The 20,519-nt window shown below is 39.2% G+C and overlaps 1 protein-coding gene across 4 annotated transcripts in view; it reads right to left on the reverse strand.

The window, feature by feature from the left end:
• LOC143037429 (glutathione synthetase-like) overlaps window positions 1-20,519 on the reverse strand; it is a 371,409-nt gene that overhangs the window by 237,977 nt on the left and 112,913 nt on the right. The gene's annotated exons all lie outside the window — the stretch shown is intronic.

The following is a 20,519-nucleotide window of genomic DNA, read 5'->3' on the forward strand; positions in this document are numbered from 1 at the left end:
CCACCTGGAGTCGCGTGACCTCGAGCAGCGACTGTGATTGGTCGAAGCGTGCTATATAAGCACGCTACCCAACAAGGACGGGGAGATAGATAGATAGATAGATAGATATAGGCTTATACAGAGAATGGCTTAAGACACCACCCGGTACGTACGTGTACGCTTAAGAAGAAAGAAGATAGAAGAAGAATCTTCGAGCGACGCATAGAAGCCTTCAAGAATTAAGCCTTCACCCACGTTAAGGCATTTCTCTCGCCTCTCGCTCTGTTGGCGTATGCCCTAATAACCCCCCTCTCAACTAGGCATAGCCCTTGCTGGTCTTAAAACTTGCTTGGTTGAGTGGTGGGGAAGGGAAAACCTTCTTCCGGTCTCCCGCTCCTACAGCGGTCCTGGCATAGGAATCGTAGGTCTTGGCAGCCGAGAAAAAACCGTTAGAGCTGCATTTAGGCAGTAGGGTACCAGCATTCACGTTAACTTTCCCTTGACCTCCGTCAGATATTAACACTACCACATACATCCCAGACCGTTATTCATTTCTCTTCCTTCTTTCTTGCTTTCTTTCTTTCTTAGTATTTAGTAAATAACAAATTTTCCTTCATAGATACTAATGGAACTTTTACATCTTCCGACATAACCTCAATACATAAATCATCACCATGGGGAAAATTAGAATCAAAGACCCTTACAACCCAAACAAGACTGAAGACCAAAGAAGACAAGACCTGTGGGGAGCTATACGAAATGCTGGATTACAAGCTTATAAAGTGTTCAGAGCAGGAAATGGATTCAACGTCATTACTTCCGATGAACAGATGGAGAAATTCACAGAACCACAAGTAAAAACGAAGTTCCAAAAACTCAACTTATAGATCTCCCAGAACTTAATGCAAGCAGAACCTTGGTTATTACAAACGTTGACAAGTACATCACCTCCTTCTCTGATGAAGAAATCCAAGAAGACATCGAGCAAACCTATGAAGACACTTTGATCAAAGAAATAATAAGAATCCCCAGAAACACACACATTCTAAAGATCAAAATGGAACACTCGAGTATGGTCACCAAATTCATCAATAATGGCATATTAATACTAAGTCAGTCATTCCCCTCACATTCACTTTCCAAAGACATCTACATACACATTCCACAATGTAACAAATGCTACAGCTACGAGCACACACGAACACATTGCACCCTTCCATACAACTACACAATTTGTAACAAGTGCACATCCACACAACACAGAGGAACTCACTGCAACTCCAAAACCTTCAAATGCATTGCATGCGAAGGAAACCATCCAACTTACGTAGCAAGCTGCCCTAAAAGGAAGGCTCTCCATAAACAACTCCTAAAAGACGCAAGAAACCAATCAAACAATACATATGCACAGGCAACACGCACCAACAACACGACATCTCCAATCGCACAAAATAACACATATAACACATGGAAAGCACCACCTATGGAACAAGCAGTTACTATCAACACAGCCTTAATTTACGCAAACATGAGCGAAGCAGTTTCTCCAGGCACCTTTCAGAACACACTAGACAAAATCTACAAAGCAAATGGTCTCCCAACAGTTATCATTCCAGAGGAAATCAGAAACACACACGCAATACAAAACATGCTCAACAAACTCACTCTCCAAACAACAACAACAAATACAGAGGAAGTCACACAAACAAGTAACAATGAATATCAAGAACAAGAAGAAGAAGAAGAACCTCAAGCTTCTACCTCCTAATACACAAAACACACACCAAATAACTACAGACCTTTTTCCAGTAACAACTACACACAATCCCAAGAGCACTCAAACACAGAAAACACTCAGAATAACTCCCAAGAAGACCAAACTAACAAAAGAAACAAAAGAAATACACATTCACAACAAAAACAATCAAAAACTAATAAAAGATCATAAAAACACACATGTTAGAACAAGTAACCATAATACAACATAACGTACTAAAATGGACATTTCACAGAAGAAACGAACTGAGCAACTATTACCTGAAGATATCTCCAGAAGTAATATTACTCAACTCCACAGGCAAACAAAACATAAAGATTTGGAACTATAACACACACTCACTAAACACATACAATGAATACAACGCCGGCATAGCAATACCAATAAGAAAAGGAATATCATACAAACTGTTAGACTCATTTCAGGAGGAAGTTCTAGCAATAGAACTACAAACTCAAAAAGGACCAATAATCATTGCCACCACATACTTACCCCCTCCCAGACCACATTTCCCGACACAAGACATACTCAGTCTCATGCGCAAACAAATTCCAGTCTACCTAATAGGAGACTTAAACGCACATCACATTTCACTAGGACACAGTTACAATGACACTCTAGGCATAACTATTTACAAATACATCCAACAAAACCACATGACTTACCTTGGCCCTGATTTCCACACTTACATTTCACATCAACGAGTAGGAAATCCTGACATCATTCTCGCAAACAGACACCACCACCTAATACATAGTATAAGACAAGGCGACCTAACGTCCTCAGATCATTTACCAATAGAAATTAAACTCTCCACCAAACCCATTCTCATACCAACAACACCGAAACACAATTTCTCTAAAGCAAACTGGAAAGACTTCAAGACCACATTAGAAAACACTATCAATACACATAACATACATAGACAAACCCACACATTATCCTATACAACAAAAGACACAAAATACATAGACGAAAAACTAAACATATTCTACAATTGGATACAGACAGCCATCCGCCTACATATACCAATCTCCACTTACCGTAAACTTCCTTCACCCAAAACAACAGATAAAATCAAACTACTACAATGGAAATATAAAACAATATTAACAAACACAAGAAATGGAATTTGGAATCCTAACACCAAAACACAAATCAGACAAATCCAACAAGACCTAATAGAAGAAAGCAAAAAACTATACAACGAAACATGGAACAATTTAATGAACAAAATAAACATAAACACCAAAAACCAAAAACTTTTCTGGAATGACATAAAAAGACTAACAGGTACCAACACAACTAACATACCATACATAATAGAAAACAACACAAAATACCATACTGACAAAGAAAAAGAAACAGCATTCCGCAAACACTGGGAGAACACATTCAAAATCACTCCGGAAGAAAACATACAATTTGACCAAACACACGAACAAATAATACTAGCTCACTTACAACAACATTCACAAGAACTCACCCCACATGACATAGTAGATCTAAATAGACTAGACCCAGAAAACACAATAACACAGCCAATAATAACACAAGACATCAAAACCACAATAAAAAACATGAAAAATAAAACACCAGGACAATCAAGAATAAACAAAATCATTTTAAAACATGTACCAGACAACATGCTTGATTACTTAACAACAACATTAAACGAAACATTAAGCCTAGGATACTTCCCAAACATATTCAAACACTCCACACTCATATTCATCCCAAAGCAGAACAAACAGACAACAAACGTAGGGAACTACAGACCAATTTCTCTTCTAGAAGTACCAGCCAAAATATTCGAAAGAATCATTACAAACAGACTATACACTCACTTAGTAAACAACAACCAAATCAACCCAAACCAACACGGATTCACTCCAGGAAGAGGCACACATATAGCACTAGCAACACTTTACGAACACATCGCCAACAGCCAAAAACAAAAACAAGGATGCAACATAGTTTCAAGAGACATTTCAAAAGTTTTTGATAAAGTATGGCATGAAGGACTCAAATATAAAATACAACAGATAAACTTACCAGACCCCATAAACAAACTTATATGCAATTACTTAGACAACAGAACATCAAACATAAAAATAAATACATATATAGGACCAACATTCAAACTACACAGTGGAGTACCACAAGGAAGCATCATATCACCATCATTATTCAACCTTTACACAAGAGACATACCAAAACCCTCAACACACTGCTTCCATCTGCGTAGAGCTGATGGCCAGGGGTAGTTGCTGCTGATTGGCCCCCAACTCTTGGGGTTGGGGGGTGGTCCCACGACGTAGACGTTGTTAGGATTCACAAAACAAACACCAGCAAATTGTACAAAACACTCAACAGCATCACACTATCCAACACTAACACTACACGCTCTCACGCAGCAATAATCACAACAACAGATAATCTACCCTCAAACAGACAACAAGCAAACGCACTCATACGTCATTTCGCACAGACGAGCCATCTTACATCTCACCCTGACGACCGACGCACCATTCGACGTAAGAAAGACTTTCCCACAGACTCAGACTATACACCCTTCATAGACAGTCAGACAAAACTCATAATGCATAGTCTCAAGCACTCATCTGCCTGTGGCCCTGATAACATAAGCAACATCCACCTAAAACACATTGGACCACAAGGTATACACGCACTCACAAACATTGCAAACTACAGCTATTCACACAACACTATACCCGACATCTGGAAGCATGGTAAAATAATCACCATTCCAAAACCGAACAAAGACCCAACAATCCCAACATCGCACCGCCCAATCACACTTCTCTGCACCCCCTCTAAAGTCATTGAACGCCTAATACTTAAACTTGTCACACCATATATTCCCCTTGCTGACTCACAACACGGTTTTAGGCCACTACACTCCACAAACACTCTTCTGACAAACCTCACACAAAGAATTTTAGATGGCATCAATTCAGATAGGCCCCACCACAGAACACTTCTTATAACATTGGACATTAGTAAAGCTTTTGATGCTATCCCCCGCCACAACCTAACAAATAAAATATATAACACAGACATGCACAATAACACCAAAAGATGGCTGGCCAATTATCTGGCAGGCAGGAATGCTCATGTGTCATATAATGGCCAATCATCGCACATCAGAAACATTAAGAACGGAGTACCACAGGGCTCAGTTCTATCCCCCACATTATTTAATCTATACATGCATGACTTACCCACGCCAGACACCTCAGAAATACAAATCTCTTCCTACGCAGACGACATAACAATCACATGCACACATCGTAACACAGACAAAGCTGCAGAAATAATCCAGCCTTACCTTGACACACTCAACACATGGTTCATCACAAACAGACTCAAAATAGCTCCAACCAAATCTACAGCAACACTTCTCACCAACTGGACAAAAGAACACAAATACATACCTCATCTCTACATCAACAACACTCTAATACCACACACAAACACACCGAAAATTCTTGGTGTAACATACGATACATCCATGTCTTTCAAACAACACCTCACAAACATAAAAAACAAATGCACACCTAGACTTAACGCACTCAAGTCAATCACTGGAACAACATTTGGACAAAACAAAGAAACTAATATAACAATATACAAACAATGCATACGCTCAGTGATGAATTATGCGAGTCCTGCATGGGCTCCTAATCTCAGTGAGACACACCACAACACCCTTCAAATCATACAAAACAAAGCCCTAAAAACAATTACAGGCTGCACAAATACATCACCTACAGACCATTTACACCATGAAACAAAAGTCCTCAAAGTCAAGGACCACCTCGACATGAGAGGCACACAAACACTTGCTGCAGCCACCACAAACACATCACACCCGCTACACTACATAGCAGAACACCCACACACACCAAGAAACATTAAAACTACACCCATAGACCTTTATTACACACAGATACTCTCTTCTCTTCCTCCACAACCACCAAATACCAGCCTCCGGAAACATATTCATAATCATATCTCTCACCGCTCCATTAACACACTGAAAGACAACACACTGCTACATGCCAGACCCCCTGATATCCACCCTTCTGAATCCTCTCTCCCACGTAAGGACAGAGTCCACTTGGCCAGACTGCGATGCGGTCACCACCCAGCACTTCTAAGCTACCAGAAGAGGCTGGACGACCGTGTTGTGAACAGCTGCCCAGGATGTAACACTTCACCCCATACCATACAACACATAATGGAAGACTGCATTATACACAATCATGCACGCAAACAACACAACATACACTCTATAAAGGATTTGTGGGAAAACCCAGTTTCGGCTGTGGCCTTCCTTGGGGAGACGGGACTGCTCGGACAGACAGTCTAGGGAACGACAACAACAACAACACACTGCTTCCAAATACAATACGCAGACGACCTTACACAAATTATCACCTACCCCAAACACAAAAGTAGAAATATGTTAGCCAAAAAGACAGAAACAGAAATACAAACAATAGACACATACGAAAAGAAATGGAAAATAGCCACAAAACAAAATTCCAAATACTCTCCATTTCCGCACGCAAACCAACACCAATCACAATAGAAGGAAATAACATTCAAAAAACAATTAATCACACTAGGAGCACGCATAGGAACACAAGGCATAAGACCACACATAAACACACGTATAAAGTTAGCTAACAACACAAATAAAAAACTAAAAAGGTTTAAAAAACTAAACACAAAAATCCAATTAAAACTATATAAGACACTAATAAGACCACATTAAACAACAGTACATACAAAAAACTACAAGCTACACAAAACAAGATCATAAGAAAAGCACACAAACACACACCTCCTTACAACACTACAATGGAACAACTACACAAACAAGATAGAATAGAACCTCTTAACACAAGATGCCACAGACTAGGAAAGAAAACATGGAACAGCCTTACAACCGTCAATCAAGACCTTATAACTCAGAGCAACAAACTAGACACAGACAACATTCCTGACCACCACTGGTGGCCAAGAATTTCCCCTAGAATAAACACCAATCCACCCACACCATATTACAGCTAATTCTAATCTACACAGCTAATTCTAATCTACACAGGAGGGATTGAGGAAGTTGGTGACAGAGTTTGGGAGAGTATGTGATAGAAGAAAGCTAAAGATAAATGTGGGTAAAAGTAAGGTGATGAGATGTACAAGGGGTGAAAGTGGCAGTAGACTGGAAGTGAGCACTAAGGGAGAGCGACTGGAGGAAGTGGATAGTTTTAGATACTTGGGTGCAAATGTGGCAGGAAAAGGTGGAGTGAAGGTGGAGGTAGAATGTAGATTGAGAGAAGCGAGTAAATGCCTTGGTGGATTAAAGAGTGTAATGAGGAGGAATTTAGACATTTGGGAATGGATGCTAAGAGGAGACTGTATGAAGGAGTGATTGTGCCAACAGCACTGTATGGGGCAGAAACATGGAACATAAGAGAAGAAGAGAGAAGGAGTTTGAATGTGTTTGAGATGAGGTGTCTGAGAAGTATGATGGGGGTTACTAGGCTAGATAGAGTGAGAAATGAGGAGGTGAGGAGGAGAACAGGGGTGGAAAGGGGGTTGGGAGATAGGGTTGATGAAAGAGTATTAGGATGGTTTGGACACATGGAAAGAATGAGTGAAGAAAGACTAGTTAAAAGAGGTATGGAAGGCAGATGTGGGGGGAGTGAACATGAAGGGACATCCTAGGATGAGGTGGATGGATGGGGTGAAGGGGGCTTTGGGGAAGAGGTGGAATGTCTGTTGAGGAAGGACAGGAGAGTACAGAAGACAGGGGTGAATGGAGAATGGTTGTATATGGATGATGTTGTGACGCATGAGGTGGAATGGGCAGGGGGATGGGGGGTGTGGTAGTATGTGTGAGCAAAATTTGACGCAGCCCGAAGGGATTTCTCCCCGTCTTCTCCTTTTATGCATGGGGGGACGGAGAGGGGGGGTCGCCGATTTAATGAAGCGGCCTTGCTGTGGATGTGCTGTGTCTTGCAACACTGCTTCTGACCCAGGGCAGTGGACAAGGTGCAGGGATGACCCGTCATCCAGGAGGTGCTTATAAGATAAGAAGGAGGGTGGAGGGGTGTGGAGTGTATTCAGGGATGGAATGGGTGGGAATAATTTTTTTAATATTATGTTGTAATTAATTGACCACAAAAGCGAACGTTAGAGAACTTACCTTGTTGAGTTCTCTAACTAATCGTCGGAACCGAATTGTATTCTTGAGGCTTCGATGTAATAGTAGAAAATCTCTTGCCGAGGTTTGATTGTCTTGTACCAGAGTTGAAGCTTGTCTGGCGTTCAGTTGACTAAACTTAGTCTCGTTCAGCTGGAATTCTTATGAGCCTTCAAAACGGCTTCAAAGCCACGGGACAACTGATACTTCAAGAAGTTCTCAAGTTCCCGATTTGTTAATCAAAATTACAACATAGGCTTAAATAAAATAAAGAGGGAGGGGAGTTTAATAATATATTAATTAAAATTACGATAGTGTAGTACGAAGTTACAGGAAAGGTTCCCAATTCAAAAATTAAACAAGCTTTCGGGAATTGCCGTAGCTCAAGTAAACAATGCCATTCCTGTAACAACAATTACCACAGCCTCCCCGACAACAAAAAGAAAGTGTTTAAGAAATGTAACACTTTCGAACAAAATTTATAATAACTTTTTGTTTGCTAGAGACCTTACTAGGTCTCTAGAGGCCAGTGCAGTCTTACGAGTTGGCCTCACAGAGGTAGGTTCCAGAGAGACACAATCGTCTTGTAAAGAGTTAACCTAGAGGGATTAAAAGCTTAATGTTGACTTTAATAGTTTCCATCAGGCTTAACAACAGAGACTGTACGTATCACCTTGTCTTGGTCAGGAAAAGTTTCCACAATACGAACTAAGGGCCAGAAGGGTCTGGTCTTGAAGGGGAGTTTCAAAAAGGCAATATCACCCTTTTCCCAGCTTCTAGAACTGTGATATGCAGCTCTATCCCTTTCCCTTAAGCTGACCAAGTACTGTCAACCATCGTTTCTTGAACTCTTCATAGAAATAATCCCTACAGTCCATAACCAAGTTGAGAAGAGAAGGGTAGTCTTCTCCTGATTCCCATTCAGGGACTTGTTCCAAGTTTCCAAACATCAAGGAAGGAATGGTCCTTCTAATAAGGAAATTATTTGGGGTAATAACATCTACCTCATTTTCACAAGAACGATAAGTTAGTGGTCTATTGTTCAAAAAAATTTGAACATCGGACAAAAGTGTGGTAATCTCTGCCAGGGAAGGAACAGACCTACCCAATACCTTATACAAACATTGTTTCATTGTCTGTATTAACCTTTCCCAAGTGGCACCATACCAAGCAGCATAAACAGGAATGGTTCTATGCTGAACAGGTGAAGCTTTAAATTTCTCTTCAAATTCAGAAGACAAAAGTTGTTCAATAACATTTCCCGCTTGTACAAAAGATTTAGCACTGTCAGAATAAACAGTAGAAGGAATTCCATACCTGTTAGCAAACCTAACAAAAGCCAAAATAAACTCAGGAGTGGACATAGTATCCACAAACTCTAAATTAACTGCTCTAGTATTGAAACATGTGAAGATAGGAATGTATGTTTTAACCTTCTCTCCATTCCTGTCTCTAACCCATAAATGCCCTGTGTAGTCTACACTAGTATGGGCAAAGGGCACACTTAGATTCACCCTAGAGGCTGGTAAAGAGGAAGGAGAAGGATAATTAACTGCATGGGAATTGTATTTCCTACAAACTATACAATCCTTCAAAATGCTTAAAACAGCTTGTCTGGCCTTAAGTATCCAGAATCCATGCATACTAAGGAAATTAAGTGTGGCTTGTAGTCCCATGTGCATATCTTGACAATGAGCAAAGAAAATTTGGATCTTAGTTAAATGATGAGATTTGGACAAGAGAAGGGGATTGACAACCTCATATTTGAGGTTGATGTTCTTGTCAATTCTGCCCTTGGACCTAATCAAACCATTCTTGTCCAAGAACAAGTTCATTTGACTTACCAAAGGAGGTACGTCATTAGAGTTGGAATTCTGCAAAAAAGCCAATTCAGCAGGAAAGGAATCCCTTTGCATAATACTCATCAAATAATTAGATGCTGCCTTAACAGGGTCAGCATTAGACTTCTTGAACAGAAAGACTGCCTTAAAAATCAAAGAAGTGTGATGAAGAAGTTTACTATAGGAAGAAAACTTAGAGACATCTATTAGAAGAGGAGTGTCAACTTGTACAACAGCAGCATTGACAATGTCTCCCTTGAAACAGGGGGGAATACATCCCAAGTGACCCTTTGGCCAAGTATGAGGAGGCAACAACAACCATTCAGGTCCATACACCCACCAATTAAATTTTTCCTTGAACACCTTAGCACTACAAGGTTTAGTTAGGAAATCAGCCATATTATGTTCAGAAGGAACATAAGTAAAAGAAATGGGTGTGAACTTGGCCTTGAAAATTTCCATAAGATTGGAAATTTCCTTCAATCTATTATTGACAAATATATTTTTCTTAGGAGCCTTGTTGGTCAGGATCCAAGAAAGGGCAACTTGACTATCAACAAAAAGAACCACTGATTCAACCAGTGGGGCAGACACCAGTCCTTCCTCAAAAATAGTGTTGAGGCATTTCAAAGATAGAAAAGTTGCCATAAGCTCCAAAGACGGTAAAGTTCTCTGTTTAATAGGAGCCACCTTGACCTTGGCAAATAGAAGAGAGGTATTAGACTCCTTTAATTCTCTTCCTTCTTGCCCTACATATATGGCACATCCATAGGCTTCCTTGGAAGCATCAGCAAATACAAACAATTTAATGGGAAATTCTGTACAAAAGGTTTTCCTTTTAAAGGATAGGTTATTAACCTCCCTAAAATTTTCACATAACTTGTTCCATCTAACAAGTAACTCTCTATCTAATTTCCAATCCCAATCCACCATCTTTTGGCACATCTCTCTAATAAGGATTTTTCCATGCAAGAGCACAGGAGAGAAAAACCCTAAAGGATCAAATACAGAAGACAAGGAAGACAAAACTTGTCTTTTGGTTGAGGCATTCTTGTCAAGGGAAACCTCCTTGATTCTCAAAGTATCATGATCCTTATGAATATAACCCAAGACTTTAACCTCCTCTTTATTGCATGTCCACTCCCTGAGAGGTAAACCTCCATTGAGCATGATCTCATTAATCTTCTCGACCACTGCAGGGAGGGAACAAAGCTCATTGGTTGTGTAGACCAAATTGTCTAGATAAAATTTATCTTTGATTAAGGAGGCAGTTAGAGAGTCAGGCTGCAAAGAAAGATGGTGTTGGATAATGAAATTTAGAATGAAAGGAGAGCAAATAAAGCCAAAAATGATAGTATTATACCTGACGGGTATATACAGGTAAACGTCGACTTACGATGGCCGCGACTTACGATTGTTCGACTTTACGATGACGACGACGACGACGACGACGACATGATAATTTAACCCCTTCCATACGGTGCCGCACACATAGGCGTCATGAGGAGCAAGTGGATTCGCGACGCTGCCATATCGGCGTCTTGATTATATTTATTGTAGTCGCCCCTGTGTTTTTACATTCTCTCAAATGTGCCCTAAATCCCATTCTCTGTGGTTTTCAAAATTCGCGGGTGAAAGAGAGAACGATCGATATAAGCGGTGACTATATTTTATGATGCGAGTATTATTACGTCACGTCGTACGGCTGGCATTGGCTGCTGCCCGCGAGATTTATATGTCCGTACTGAAAATACATATTATAGTGTTTGAATATGGTAAAAAGGATAAAAATAATTAAATAAACTACTGTACATGTTTAATAGGCTATATTCAGTATCTCTGGTGGTTAATATACAGGTAGGCTAGGTACAGTGACCACGGAACAGAGTGGGGATCGACTTACGATGAGATCGTCTTACGATGGCTCTATCGAAACCTAATGCCATCGTAAGTCGACGTTTACCTGTACTGGTTGTTTATCCTCCTGAAAAAACAGAACCTGTTACCATCAGCCTCATCCTTCAAACGGATCTGCAAGAAGGCTTTCATAACATCAGCCAAAATGACATGATTATTGGTCCTGAAATACAACAAGAGAGAGAGAAGGTTGTTCATCAAGTCAACTCCTGGGAATGCAGCTTCATTTAAGGAAGGAGCTTTTCCTACTTTGAGAGAACAATTGAAAACTGGCCTTATTCTAGAAGTGGAAAGATCATCATCCTTCAACACATGTCTATGGGGTATAAAGATTTGTCCAGGGACTCTTTTAGTTACTGGCTCAATAATACCCAAGGCCTCTTGCTGGTCAAACACAGCTTCATAATCCTCTCTAAGCCCCTTTTGCTCAAGTTTGTCATAAGCCCTTTGAGCTACAGCTAGAGATATCTTAAGGTTAAAGGAAACAAGATCCACCAAATCCTTTTTCCATGGGATCTTCACATAGTAATGTCCATTCTTGAAGGAAATGGACTGTTTAAATTCATCAATGTGTAAATTATCAATATCCGGGGTCTGTTCCTCTTTAATACCAATGGACTCTAAAGAATAGAAATTGTCAAGACCATACTCAACATTAGAATTAATAAAGACTTCCTGCAAGGGATCAAATTGAGAACTTACAGGTTCTAAACAGAAGTTGACAAGAAACTTTTCTTTGCCTAACCTTTTGGAAGGAAAATATTTAAGTCTTATAAGACTGGGTAAGGGAAGAGCCTTTCTCAGATTTCTTTAGAGAAACTCCATTGGTTTTGAAAGAAGAATTATAGAAAACAAGTGAATCTCCATGATATTCCTCTAAGCAATTATAAGAATCCACTCCAAGGTCAGAGTCTGGTATTATCCTCAAAGGCCTCTCATTGCATTTGAAACTGTCAATGTCTTGGATTTCATTAGAGGGCATTTCAGGAATCCCCCTTATCATCCTCTTTAAGTAGAAAGGCTTCTCACTAGGAGGGATATATTGAGCCCCAGTCCCGTATGGAATGTAACCATTAGCAAGTTTGATAACCTTGCATGATGGGCTACCATACAAGGGGGCACTTTCTATTGAAAAGTTTGAGAAGTTTTGAAGAATGTCGTTACTGATGATCCCTAAAACGTTCAGTTGGTCTCCCTTTACTTTTGGAAAACTTGGTGGAACAAAAAATTTGTGATTATTCATACTAAGTAGTACAGAAGATAAGTAAGGAATTTGTAAGGACAAGTTGAATCCTTCAATGACAAAGAACAAACTAAATAAATTCATCCCTGAAGGGAGTTTTAAATTAGCAGTGCAGTTAAAACCTCTTTTATTCATTAGAGGTAAACCAAAGGAAGAAACTAACTTGTCCAAAGGAGGACTTAAACAAGGTCCAACTTTGTCCTCTACAAATTCCTTATTAATGATAGAAAACTGGGCTCCAGTGTCCAACAAAAAGACATTGGGCAGTTCTCTTTCCTCTGCTAATAGGAAGGGAGACCAAAGGAACAATGGAATCTGTTGAATTATGAAAATTAAACACTTTCCCTTCAGAGAGTGGTGTCTTATAAGCCATAGGACACATGGCTCCATGATGCTCGGGTTTATTGCAAACAAAACATTTGTAAGGCAGAGCAGCCCTTAACCCAGGGTATACCAAAGAACCATGTCCATGATTTAGGCATCTATTGCACAGTCCTAACTGAGTTGCTCTAGCTTTCCTTTGCTCAAGGGATTTATATGAAGTACACTTCGAACTAGCATGGTCGGAAGCAGGGCAAAATTTACATCTACTAATAGACTTCTTAATGGGATTAGAATTGGCCTTAAAGGAGCCATCAACTCCATTACTGGAATCAACTGGTTTTTTCAAGGAAATTTCCTTGAAAGCAAGGGAGCTGGTAGTAAGGCTTCGTTTAGGTTTGACACCAAGATCACCTGATCCCATTTTAAGTCTAACCAAAACTGACTGGTAAACTTCCTTGAGTTGGTTAAAATTGGGGTAATTAGAATTAATCACCCGAGACAATTCAATTAGAAAAAATTTAGGCAATTTAATAAAAATTAATTTACTTATCAAGAGGAGGCCCTCACTCCCTGGCCTAGTGAAATCTACCCCAATTCCAGGCGCGGATATAAGGGGGGGGCCCAGGGGGCCCGGGCCCCCCCCTTTTGGCTTTGGCCCTTTGGCCCGATTTCATTTCAGTTCACTATTTCATTTTTATAATCCATGTTTAATCCGTGTTATAATCCATTTTTATTATCATTGTATCATTTATGAAAGTTATGGAAAGTTCTTTAAGGTTCGATAACATCTTGATTTCCGCTGACTGTTTTTCCGCTAATATCCGCCTATATAAGTGACCGCTGCGTTCGACTCTCTTTCTTTCTGTTGGTATCTGCCGCATTGAATGGTTGTTTTGCTGTTTGGTTAAATATATGAAAGGTTTATCGCTGGAACTCACTACATTGGTGCCCCGTGTGAGGATTTTATTGTACGATTCAATAAAGTTTTGATAAGATACAAAATTCCTCTCTCATTTGAATCCGAAGAGAAACACTGGCACCTAGAGCAGATGGTTATGCCCATTCATTTAGGTCAGTCCGCCAGTTATTAACAAATAAGAATCCCGTGTGTGGAGAAACGGTAATGCTAATGCTCGTTAAACAACCGAAAATTCTGCCGTCGGGCCCCCCCCAAACTTTGTTCCTAGATCCGCGCCTGCCCAATTCCCTTAAGGTCTTGTAGCTTGGAATCTACAGACCTAATGTAACTTTTAAGGTCTCTCAAGAGTGAGACCTCCGGTGCATTAATAATGGAAATCAACACCTTATCAAGAATTTCTTCCTTGTTGAAATATAACTCATCAAGAAGAAGGAAAGCAGAGTCAAAACTTGAATCATCCACTGGTAAATTCTCTACTAAATGGAAAACCTCCCCTCTGAGGTATCTCCTCAAATAAATTAACTTCTGACTATTAGTCAGATTGGGGATACCAGCTAAGACATTCAGAAAACCCTTTTTAAAGTTTAAATAAGCAAAAGGATTGCTGGAATTGTTCTCAAAATGTTGAAGAATAATAGGAGGAAGAGGAAGTTGTACAGAATTATCAGTGGACTTTAGTTTTTCACCTATTTGAGATTCAAAAACTCCCCTTAACTCTTGTCTCCGTTCCTTATAAGGAGACAATTCGAGAAGAACGGACAGGCGGTAAGCTCTGGATTTCTCCATATCCTCGTCCTTTTCTTCTTCGGGGAGCAAGTCATTAATTTCTTCGTCCAAATCTTGTATATTTGAGAGGAAATTCTCAATTTGAATTAACATATCGTCAAGGACGGAAATAGATAAAGAATCAGATTTGGCATTGAGAGCTTTGAAGTCCTTAGAGATAAGCCCCTTTTTATGAGCTCTCTGTCTTTAGAGTTTTTGCAAAACTTCCGAATCGGACAATGTCTTATCGTGGCTAGCCATAACGACGCCAAACCCAACAATTCATCACAAATACACGAGCAAAATAGTCGTGCCGAAAACCGTCTTATGGACTAAACACAACGAAGATAGAAATTAAGTAAAAATCATTTTGATTTAAATACGAGCTTAAATTGGATAAAGGCAACAAATCAAAGAAACCACAAAAAAATAACAATAGAGGCCACCAAGAATAGAGAACTATTCGGAAATTTCCGAATGTTCACGAGAAAAATAAGGTACCAAAGCCGCCAAATTTCCCGAAAGTTAACAAGGTCCTCAAACGAGGAAATTAATAAAACCGAACAAACTCAGTATAAAGAACAGGAAACCGGACTTTGAACCCACACACTATCGTAACAATAATTACCACAATTTTATGCCTTTTCCTTTTTGGCTACCTCCCTTGTAAGGGGGGAAAAGCCTTGGTATATGTATGTATGTATGTTAGTAATTAGTCAAACAGATAAGAATAAATATGAGAATAAATATTAGCCAATCAAAAATTGTTTTACAAATTTTTTGCTTTTTAATTTGGGCAAGTTTTATAGAAATTGCCAACAAAATTTAGCAACTGTCGCTGAACCTCCGATTTAGCAACTTACCACGTGTTGCTGAACCTCCGACAGTTTAATAGTTCCAGTATTTTTCTTCTTCTCACAGGTAGGCCTAGCATTATTTTGCAAAATGGCACAAGAAGCAAAGACAGTTTCTGCATTGAAAGAAGTCAATTTTTCACAGTTAACACTTCAAGAGAAGGTAGCAATTAAACAAGCAGGTTGCTCATTACCAGAAATTAAAATTGTACAAGAAGGAGTAAGCCACAACAAGAAGTATATTCGTAGTTTTAATTGTGATTGGTACCAAAGGAAAACATGGCTCTGTGGATGTGAAGTTAAGAATGCACTATTTTGCTTTCCATGTCTGTTGTTTGGAGGTGATTCAGTATGGTCCAAAGATGGTTTTACATGCATAAAGAACTTGAAAGAAAAAACAGAGAAACACAAAAATACCAAGCATATTTATAATGCCATTTCTCTATCTGTTCTTGGCAGTGTAAATATTAAAGAAAGACTTAGTGAGTCATACAGACTTTCAGTGAATGCACATAATAAGAAGGTTACCAAGAATCATGAAATTTTGTCTGAGATTATAGACTGCATAAAATTTTGTGGACATTTTGAGCTACCTTTGTGTGGACATGATGAAACTGATGACTCTGCTAATCCAGGTGTATTTAGAGGACTGATAAATCATGCAACACAATTAGATCCAGACTTGAGGACCCATTTAGAAAGTAATGCAGTCTTCAAAGGTGTCTCCAAGACTATTCAGAATGAAATTCTCAATTGTCTACTGCAAATATATCATGATCAGATGAGAAAAGAAATAAAAGAAGCTCCCTTTGTTGCTGTTATGGCAGACGACACTACAGATGTTTCAGAACACACTCAAATGGTTATTGTTCTAAGATACTTGCTAGGTGAAGAGGTTGTTGAGAGATTTTGGAGATTTTTCACTCCAGAAAATCAAACAGTGGATGGGTTATCAAAATGCATCCTTGATAAGTTAAACACAGTCCTTGAAGGGGATGCAGAGAAACTGATTGCTCAAATATTTGATGGTGCAAGTGTTATGAAAGGTAAGAAGGGGGGAGTTTAGGCTAAAATCAAATCAGTGTACAATAACGCCCATTTCATTCACTGTTATGCCCACCAACTTAATCTTATTATGCAAAATGCTGCAAGTGTTATACAGGGTTCACGAATATTTTTCTCTAACCTTTCGGGCAGAGCCACATTTTTTTCAAGGTCACCTCTACATTTAAATGTTCTTACAAAGCACATGACTAGCCGTATTCCATGCCCATCTTCTACAAGGTGGAACTTTCATAGTCACACTGTCAACAAGGTTTATGAACATTTTGAACCCTTAAAAAAATGCATGGAGGAAATACAGTGTACATCAAATACTATTATAACCATACAAGAAGCAACAGGTATTTTGAACACCCTGAATGATGAAAGTTTTAAGTTTTGGTTAGAGGTTTTCCACCAGATAATGCCTCATGTAGAAGTGATTTTTTACCAAATGCAGTGTAGAAACATTGATGTGACTAAAGCACATGAGTTTATTACAAACTTCAAAAGGGCCATTTCTGAAATAAGAAATTCCAAATACTGTGAAAATCCCACAAAAACACTCATGGCTGAAGCAAAAGAAGTGTGTCACTGTGTGTGTGCTGACATAGCTGAGAGATTTTCTTTCACTAAACAATTAGTAGCTGCTAAATTGTTCAACAAAGACTGTTTCACTAACTTCAAGCAAAAAGTTACTTTAGAAGAAGTTGGAGTAGCCACTGAAGCTTATCCCATGATTGCCAAAGAAAGACTTTTGACTGAACTTAGAGTATTCTATGACAGAAATGATTTGCATGAGTTTTCCAAATTGAGTGAACTATTAAAGATTGTGAATGAAAATAACTTAGGTGATGTACTCTGTGAATTGACAAAACTTATAAAAATTCTTTTGACTGTTCCAATGACTACAGCAGAGCCTGAACATTGTTTTTTAACCCTGAAGAGGGTCAAAAGTTTCTTAAGGAGCACTATGAAGCAGGAGAGGCTAAATGCACTTGCCATGATTTCAATAGAGAAGATTTATATCAATAATATGTCAGGTCTAAATGAAAAAGTTATTGATCTGTTTGCACAAAACAAGAACAGGAGAATGGACTTCCTTTTCAAATAGCCTAAGTCTGCCCTGAGGAAGTCAAGCATTTACTGGTAAGAACTAAATAATTGAATAATTATCTATCTATATAATCTATCAATCAATGATTGATAACAATAAAAGCATTTAAGATTCTATTTGTGTCTGAATGTGAGACAGCCCCCCCATCAATAACAGTCACGAGCTGCCACTGATCATTATACACATGTACTGTAGCTTTTTATTACATATCTAACACGCATGTGCACGCCAAAACCTAATGGATAATTTTTTATGTAACGGACTTATGTCCGATAGGTGTCCGGTAGTAACATATGTGCACGCCAAAACCTAACAGGGTGGTTCAGTTTCTCTTTTATATGTAATGTACATCATTATACATATGTACAGTAGCTTTTTATTACATATCTAATATGTATATGCATGCCAAAACCTAACGGACAATTTTCTACATAATGGACTTATGTCCAATAGGTGTCTGGTAGTAACGTATGTGCACACCGAAACTTAACGGTGTGGTTCAATTTTTTCTTTATATGTAATGTACATCATTATACATTTGTACTGTAGCTTTTTATTACATATCTAATATGTGCACACCAAAACCTAACGGACAATTTTCTACGTAATGGACTTATGTCCGGTGCCCAGTACTGGTATTGGACGGACCCGATTTTCAAATAACATACTTTTGCAAATAACGGACAAGGGTCTGCTCACATTTGTCCGTTAAATCGAGGGTTAAGTGTACTTTATCATACTGCAGCTGTCCCTCCGTTGTGCTGTCCCCCACCCCTTGTTACTGTCCTGTGCCATTTCTCTATATATTCATTTCCATTTTTTTTTTTTCTAGCCCTGCGGTGGGGGGAAAAGAATTCTACCACCAAGTCTTCCCATTTGAGTTGTATGAGGCAACAAAAAACAGCATGGGGATAGGATTAGGCATCCTTCTCCCTGTAGCCCAAAAGGGGACATTCCTAAAAAAAAAAAGTAAAGGCATAAGAAGGTCTGGGAGGAGTATTCCAAACAGTACCCTAAGGTTTAGGTCTTTTAATCTGCTTGGATGTGGTACAGGTGAGAGTAAAAGGTAAGGGATAGACATGTTTGTAAGAAAAATGGATGTGTTGGCTTTGAGTGAAACTAAGTTGAGAGGGAGGGGAGAGTTTGAGTTTGGGAGTGTAGTTGGCAGGTTCTCAGGAGTGAAGAGAGGATGAGGGAGAGAAGGAGTGGCTATACTAGTAAGTGAAGAGATAGGTGAGTGTGTAGTGGAGTAGAAGGTTTCTTCAAGGTTAATGTGGATGAAAGTGAAACTGGGAAGGGAGATGTGGGTTTTTGTAAATGAATATGAGCCTGATAGTGAGAAGAGTGTAGAAGAAAGGGAGGCTTTTTTTAGATAGATTTAAATGAATGCATACAGGGATTAGGGAGAAATGTCAATGTAGTGGTATTGGAAGACCTTATAAACCAATAGACATAATGGTTGGTAAGTGTGGAGTTCCATGAAAAAATTGTAGCGGATAGTGGAGAGTTGATGGTGATGTGTCTAGTGAGTTGATGATAACAAATACAATGTTCAGGAAGAAAGTCAAGCATAGGTACACATGGGAGAGGTTGGTGGATGGAAGGGTGGTAGACAGAGTGTTAATGGATTATATAATGGTAACCAGGAGTATAGTAGGAAGAGTTAAGGACGTACATGTTCTGAGGGGAGAGAGTGGGAGAATATCTGATATTTTTTTTTGGTGGAAGGGTGGAGGATAGATGGAGAAAGAGGAAAAGGACAAAAGGTAGGGAGGTGCTTAGACTGAACTGCTTAAATGAGAAAGAAAAGAAGGAGTACAAGAATAAGCTGAGAGAGGAGTGGGAGGAAGTGAAAGATAAAGTAGAACTAGAAGTGGAGGAAGAATGGGAATGGTTCAAGGAGGGAGTCACAAAGTGTGCAAAGATGGTGTGTGGAACAAGGAGGATGGGAGGATATAGCAAGAAGGGTAGTGAGTGGTGGGATGAGGAAGCAATGAAGGTTGTAGAAGAGAAGAAGCAAGTATTCACAATTTGGTTACAAAATAGGATGAGAGATTAATATGAGGTACAAAGAAAAGAGAAGAGATGTAAAGCAGATGATAAAGGAGGCAAAGAGGAGAGCAGAGGTGAAATTGGATATGACAGAAATTTTCTAAAGTATTAAAAAAATGTTTTGGAAAGAAATTAAGAGAGAAAGAGGAGGCAAATCAAATAGAGAAGAAAAGGTAAAAAGTGCAGATGGAGAGATGATAATGGTAGAGAAGGCAGTAAGAGGAAGATGGGCAGAGTATCTTAGGGAGTTACTAAATGCGAAGGAGGATAAGGAGGGAAAGGTAGTTGCAGTGGGAGGCACTAAGAAAATGAGAGTGATGAGTGAGGAAAATGTAGGAGAAATAAGGAAAGATGAGGTGAAGGCAGTTGTTAAAATGATGAGAGTAGGTAAGGCACCTGGGTTGGATGGATGTCATCCAAAATGGCTGAATAAAAGATGGTGGATTGGCTAC

Source organism: Oratosquilla oratoria, chromosome 22 (assembly GCF_046742065.1).
Source record: "Oratosquilla oratoria isolate Oo_2021 chromosome 22, ASM4674206v1, whole genome shotgun sequence".
Classification (NCBI taxonomy): Eukaryota; Metazoa; Arthropoda; class Malacostraca; order Stomatopoda; family Squillidae; genus Oratosquilla; species Oratosquilla oratoria.